Source organism: Magnolia sinica, chromosome 4 (assembly GCF_029962835.1).
Source record: "Magnolia sinica isolate HGM2019 chromosome 4, MsV1, whole genome shotgun sequence".
NCBI classification, from domain to species: Eukaryota; Viridiplantae; Streptophyta; class Magnoliopsida; order Magnoliales; family Magnoliaceae; genus Magnolia; species Magnolia sinica.
Window position 1 is genome coordinate 13909125 of NC_080576.1, and position 6458 is coordinate 13915582.

Consider the following 6458-nt stretch of genomic DNA (forward strand, 5'->3'; position numbering starts at 1 on the left):
AAGTCATAAAAAATTGATGCAAATCATATATGATGGCACTACTTTGTAAGGATTCTAAATCCTAATAGGATACGTCGTTGCATGATTAAAAGAATAACATGTAAGATACAGAGACTTATCCATGACTACTAACTCTCTAAGTCGATAAAAATAACACTTGAAGAAGAGTGTTAAGCCCTCATTAATAAAAATCAATCTATCCCCTTTTAACTCTCTCTCTCTCTCTCTCTCTCTCTCTCTCTCTCTCTCTCTCTCTCTATATATATATATATATATATATATATATATATATATATATATATATATATATAAACTTTAACTTTTTATCTTAGTTACTCTATTTTTGTCCAGCAATATTGCAGCAAGTTTAGAACTATTAGTTTAACTTAATTTTACTATTGCCTAGTGCATTGTGCAATACACACCTATAAATAAATTAAACATCCACAACGCAGTCGTCAGATCACCAAGTTATCTCATCCTTGATGCATCTTTATTCATATCTTGTTGACTTCATGTCATGACAGTTTGGTAGCTTCCAAGGTCGTTTTTTCAGCACAAACTATTGTAGGTATTTTATTTTTCCTTTGCTTAATTTTTTCTATTCATTCACTGATTTTGCTGCTCTAACTTTCCAGTTAATAAAATTATGGATCCAGCCTTATTTTAATTTCATCTAATCTTCCAAAGTTATTTTGTCAGCATAAGGCGCCATAAGTATTTTATTTTTCCTTTGCATGGTTTTTTTTATTCCTTCACTGATTTTACTACTTTACTTTCCAATAAATAAAATCAACGATCTAGTGTTATTTTAATTCCATTTAATTTTTATTATTTAATTGAGAAACTAAATATACTATCACTGTTGAAAGAAAAGTTTTTAGCTCTAAGACAAAAAGATCTCATTCAAATGGACTAACTCTCACCTTTTAAGATTGCCTGTCGCGGTAACAATTGTTGGCTGAATAGTCATGCCAATATTTTGTTGCAAAAAATACTGATTTTAATAAAATATATTTCAATAATAAAATAATATATAAAATATAAAGAGTTGTTTTGAAAAATACTTTTTTATGGGTTTTTGGGAATAGTCCCACATGGAAAAGAGAAGAGAAATATATGTGGTTTAAATGAAGGATGTGGAGTACTATAATATTTAACTATCTAGTCCGTGGACTATGGCGTGCGCGCTCGCGCTCGGGCACGAGCTCGGTCTTGGTCTCGGGCATGGGCTCAGTGCGAGGGCGTGGGCGTGGGCATGTGAGGCAGTGTGGCTGTAGATGCGCCAGTGGCGTACTTCGCACGTCCGCATCGTGTCGCAGAGGGTCGCGAAGGAGAAACTGTAACAGCTGAGCCATTAATGCAGGGTCCAGTTGTAACTGCTGTATGGCTAGCCCAACAGCTAGAAAACGGCTAGCTGTTGTCTCACAACATTCAGCATGCAGCAGCTTAATGGCCCCTGCACAACAGTCAGAAAACGGCCATAAAACGGCTAGTTTTCCAACAGCCAGAAATGGCTTAATAGAATTTAAGTCTCTGGACCATAACCCCCTAGCCACCATAGCCTATAAAAGGAGGACCTGGATGGGTTTCCAAACCATCTCAACTCACTCGAGCAAACTCATACGAACTGAGACAGCCAGCCCTTCTCCACTCATATATTCTAGTGTTTCCAGCAACATAGCAAGGCTTAAACCTTACCTTGAAGAACAGACCAGCAGTGTGGTCTAGGACGGTTCAACTGAACCAGTGGCTGAAGATTTAAACTGATTTGTACAGAAGTCGAAACTATTTTTTCTCTTCTTTTGAGATTTTTCTTTTATACTGTAATACTGCCAAAAAGTGTGTAATTGAGTTCCATTTGGTGGGCCTTCGTGTTTGCTGAATGCAGACCTACACCAGGCTCGTGGTATCCTAAAAGCTATTTTCATGTAACCTATCAGCATACTCAATTCACTTGAATAGGGGTAAATAACGCTTTAAGGACAGCGTTTCAGACGTGCTTCAGCCTGTCCTGATTTCTAATTATTTTGCACTTTTCGGTTTCCACATTATACAGAAATACATTAATCTGTATAATTTCCAACAATCTTAAAGCGTTATTTTTCTGACGGAAGCCGACAGTATTTCATCCATCAAGTTGATGAATCATGACTTGATACGTCTTGATCGGTTCGATGGAACCAATTTTACAAGATGGCAAAACAAGCTGAAATTTCTCTTGACGGCGCTGAAGATCTATTACATATTAGATCCAAATTTGCAAGCACTACTTGAAGCATCTGACAAAAACACACCTGAACAAGTAGCTGCCCGCACCAAAAGAGCCGAAGAGGAACTCTTGTGTCGAGGACACATTCTGAACGCTCTCTCCAACCGCCTGTACGATCTGTACCAACAGACATCATCAGCAAAGGAGATCTGGACCGCTCTAGAATTCAAATACAAGGCTGAAGAAGAAGGTACCAACAAGTTTCTTATCGCCAGGTATTTTGACTTCAGCATGGTAGATAATAAACCGCTGCTACCCCAAATCCAAGAACTGTAGCTAATAGTAAACAAATCAAAGTGATAAAAATCGATCTTCCTAAATCATTTCAAGTCGGGGCTATAATCGTCAAATTATCACCGATGTGAAAAGACTATAGAAAGAAATTGCTGCATAAAACCGAGGACTACACAGTAGAACAAATCGAGAAATATCTCAGGATTGAGGAAGAATCCCGTAACCGAGATAGAAAAAATGATAACGGGAATACCTCGTCCAAGGTACATGCTGTAGAAAACACTAATAACAAACATCTCGAGAAGGACGATTCCCTGAAGCCTAATAAAGAGAAATTCAAGAAGAATACTCAAAAGAAGAACGGAAAGTTCAAGGGCCTATGTCATGTCTGTGGAAAAACCGGACACTATGCTCGAGTATGCCTCTATCGCAAATCTAAAAAAGAGGCAAGTGCAGTAGAAGAAGGCGATATCGTGGCTATGATCACTGAAGTGAATACCATCTAAGGCAAAGTTTCAGGTTGGTGGTATGATACTGCCGCTACTGTACATGTGTGTTACGACAAATCAGCCTTTAAAACCTATGAGAAATTGACTGATGGTCAAGAAGTCCAAATGGGTAATGAAGTCCGATCGAAGGTCGTCGGCAAAGGAACTGTCGAACTGATATTCACTTCTGGAAAGAAAGTGATTTTAACTAATGTACTGCACATCCCAGACATGAGGCGAAACTTAGTTTCTGGGGATCTTCTGGAAAAACTAGGCATACGGGTGGTATATGAGTCAGGTAAACTGATTCTGTCCAAAAATGAGAATTTTGTCGGAAAGAGATATGCTTGTAACGGAATGGTTAAGTTTTCTTTGAATGAAAGTAGTACTTCTGCGTATATGGTTGAATCCGCTGGACTGTGGCATGATAGACTAGCCCATATTGGGGATAGTACCTTGAAGTTCATGGTTAAGAATGGTTTAATCTCATACACAGATAATGAAACCGAAAAATGTAAAGTGTGCATAAGATCCAAAATGACAAAGAAACCTTTTTCAAGTGTTGAAAGATCGTCTCAAGTATTGGATCTTGTGCACAGTGATATCTGTGAGTTAAACGGCATTCTTACTCATAAAGATAAACGGTACTTCATAACTTTTATACATGATTGCTCTAGGTATGTGTACCTATTAAAGAGCAAAGATGAAGCATTAAACATGTTTAAAATATATAAAGCAGAAGTAGAGAATCAACTGAATAAGAAGATAAAAATTCTCCATAGCGATAGAGGAGGAGAATACTTCTCCAATGAATTCGATAACTTCTGTGAAGAACGTGGACTGATACATCAATATACAGTGCCATACATACCTCAACAAAATGGAATAGCTGAAAGGAAGAATAGAACATTAGTAGAAATGGTCAATTCAATGCTGATAAGAGCAAAGTTACCACTAAGTCTATGAGGAGAGGCACTGCTTGCTGCATGCCATATAATAAATAGAATTCCGTTTAAAAAATATAAAATATCTCCATATGAAACATGAAGAGGTAGAAAACCTAACCTAGGATATCTAAAAGTGTGGGGGTGTCTTGCATATTGCAGAACCCCTGATTCAAAAAGAACTAAGTTAGGACTAAGAGCTATTAAGTGCGCCTTCGTAGGGTATGCACAAAATAGTAAAGCTTATAGACTTCTACATATAGAGTCTAATACAATAATAAAATCAAGAGATGTTAAGTTCTTTGAGAACTCACTATCCTTGGAGTCAAAAGATAATGAAATCCAAACTCCTAATAGAGAACCAGATATCACAGCTCCACAAATAGTGGAAGCTCCTATTGAGCCTCGTAGAAGTCAAAAGACAAGAATAGAGAAGAGTCTAGGAAATGACTATATAGACTCACAACGTATCATTTTCCATCTTGTAGAAGGAGATAGAGAAAATGTTATAAGAAAAATACCTATAGTGATGACTACAGAAGATGATCCTAAAACATATAAAGAGGCTGTATCCTCTAGAGACTCAACTTTCTGGAAAGAATCTATAAATAATGAAATGAAATCCATACTATCAAATCAAACATGGGAACTAGTTAACTTATCTCCAGGTTCTAGACCCATAGGTTGTAAATGGGTATTTAGAAAGAAATATCTCACTGATGTGACTATCCAAACCTTTAAAGCTCGACTAGTAGCGAAGGGTTTTAGACAAAAAGAATGGATAGATTACTTTGACACGTATTTTCCTGTAGCTAGGATAACATCCATTAGGATATTATTTGCGCTAGTTTCCATACATTATCTTCACATCCACCAAATGAATGTAAAGACCGCATTCCTGAATGGTGACCTCAACGAGGAGGTATATATGGAACAACCTGAAGGATTCGTTATATTAGGAAATAAAAACAAACTATGTAGATTAGTCAAATCTTTGTATGGATTAAAACAAGCACCAAAACAGTGGTATGAGAAGTTTGATTCCAAAATACTATCTCATGGTTTCATGCATAATGTATCTGACAAATGCATATATTCTAAAGTAGATGGTAGTTACATCGTTATTATTTGTTTGTATGTTGATGATATGCTAATAATAAGTAATAACATGGAAGGTGTGACTGAAACAAAGAGGTTTCTATCTTCCGTATTTAAAATGAAGGATCTTGGACAAGTTGATACCATTCTTGGTATCAAAGTTAAAAAACATTGTGGGGGTTATGCATCATGTTAATCTCATTATATTGAGAAGATACTAAATAAGTTTAACCATCTAAATATAAAGGAAGCAAAAACCCCATTTGATCCAAGTATCAAGCTAAAAAAAATACTGGAAGAACAATTGCACAATTAGAATATGCGAGTACCATAGGGAGTCTTATGTATGCTATGCAATGCACTAGACCTGATATCGTATATGCTGTGAGTAAACTTAGTAGGTTTACTAGTAACCCCAGTACTGAACACTGGAATGCAATAAGTAGAGTCATTGGTTACTTAAAAGCAACCAAAGACTTAAGACTATTTTATTCAGAGTTTCCTGCCGTATTTAAAGGATATACCGATGCGAGCTGGATATCGAGTGCAGGGGACAACAAGTCTACTACAGGGTGGATATTCACCCTATGAGGTGCAGCTGTATCTTGGAGATCCAAGAAACATGCATAACGCATTAGACTATGGAGTCTGAATTTATAGCCCTGGCTGCAACAGGCAAAGAGGCTGAGTGGCTAAGGGATCTTCTATTAGAAATTCCTTTCTATGTAAAGCCTATATCGGCTGTGTCACTATATTGTGATAGTGAAGCCATATTAGTTAGAGCCTATAGCGGTACTTATAATGGTAAGTCTGACATATCAGTCTTCGAGATGATTATGTCAAACAATTAATTCAAGATGGAATCATCGCTATTTCTTATGTGAAATCAAGCAATAACCTGACAGATCCTTTCACTAAACCTCTACCGAGAGAGGCAGTAAAGGCTACATCTAGAGGGATGGAGTTGAAACTCTTCAACCAAAGTTCCACCAGTGATGGTAACCCAACCTAAAGTTAGAAAATCTCTAATTTTGGATTTAATGGGTAAGAACAAGTCACTGATCTGTGGAAAATTTTCAGACTAAATTATAAAACCTCATCCATAATAGATAAGTACTGAGCGTTACAATAGAGAGTTAAGTCTTAGAACTCTTAATGAAATCCAGTCTATAAGGACAAGTATCTTATAGTAACGGAGACACTGGAAGGATTTCACCTATATGAACGTAGAGATGGTGCCGTCTCTCATGAGAGTTAGGAGTTTTCTCTCGGGATCGCTCACGAATTAGGATAAGCACATGGCCATTAATTATGTTGAGCAAGATTGTGGGAATTCTAACAAACACATAACGAATATGTGTGTGGTATTTCCAATTCTGTTATCTAGGAATAACTGGTTCAAAGCTACAGCTACCAGTCATT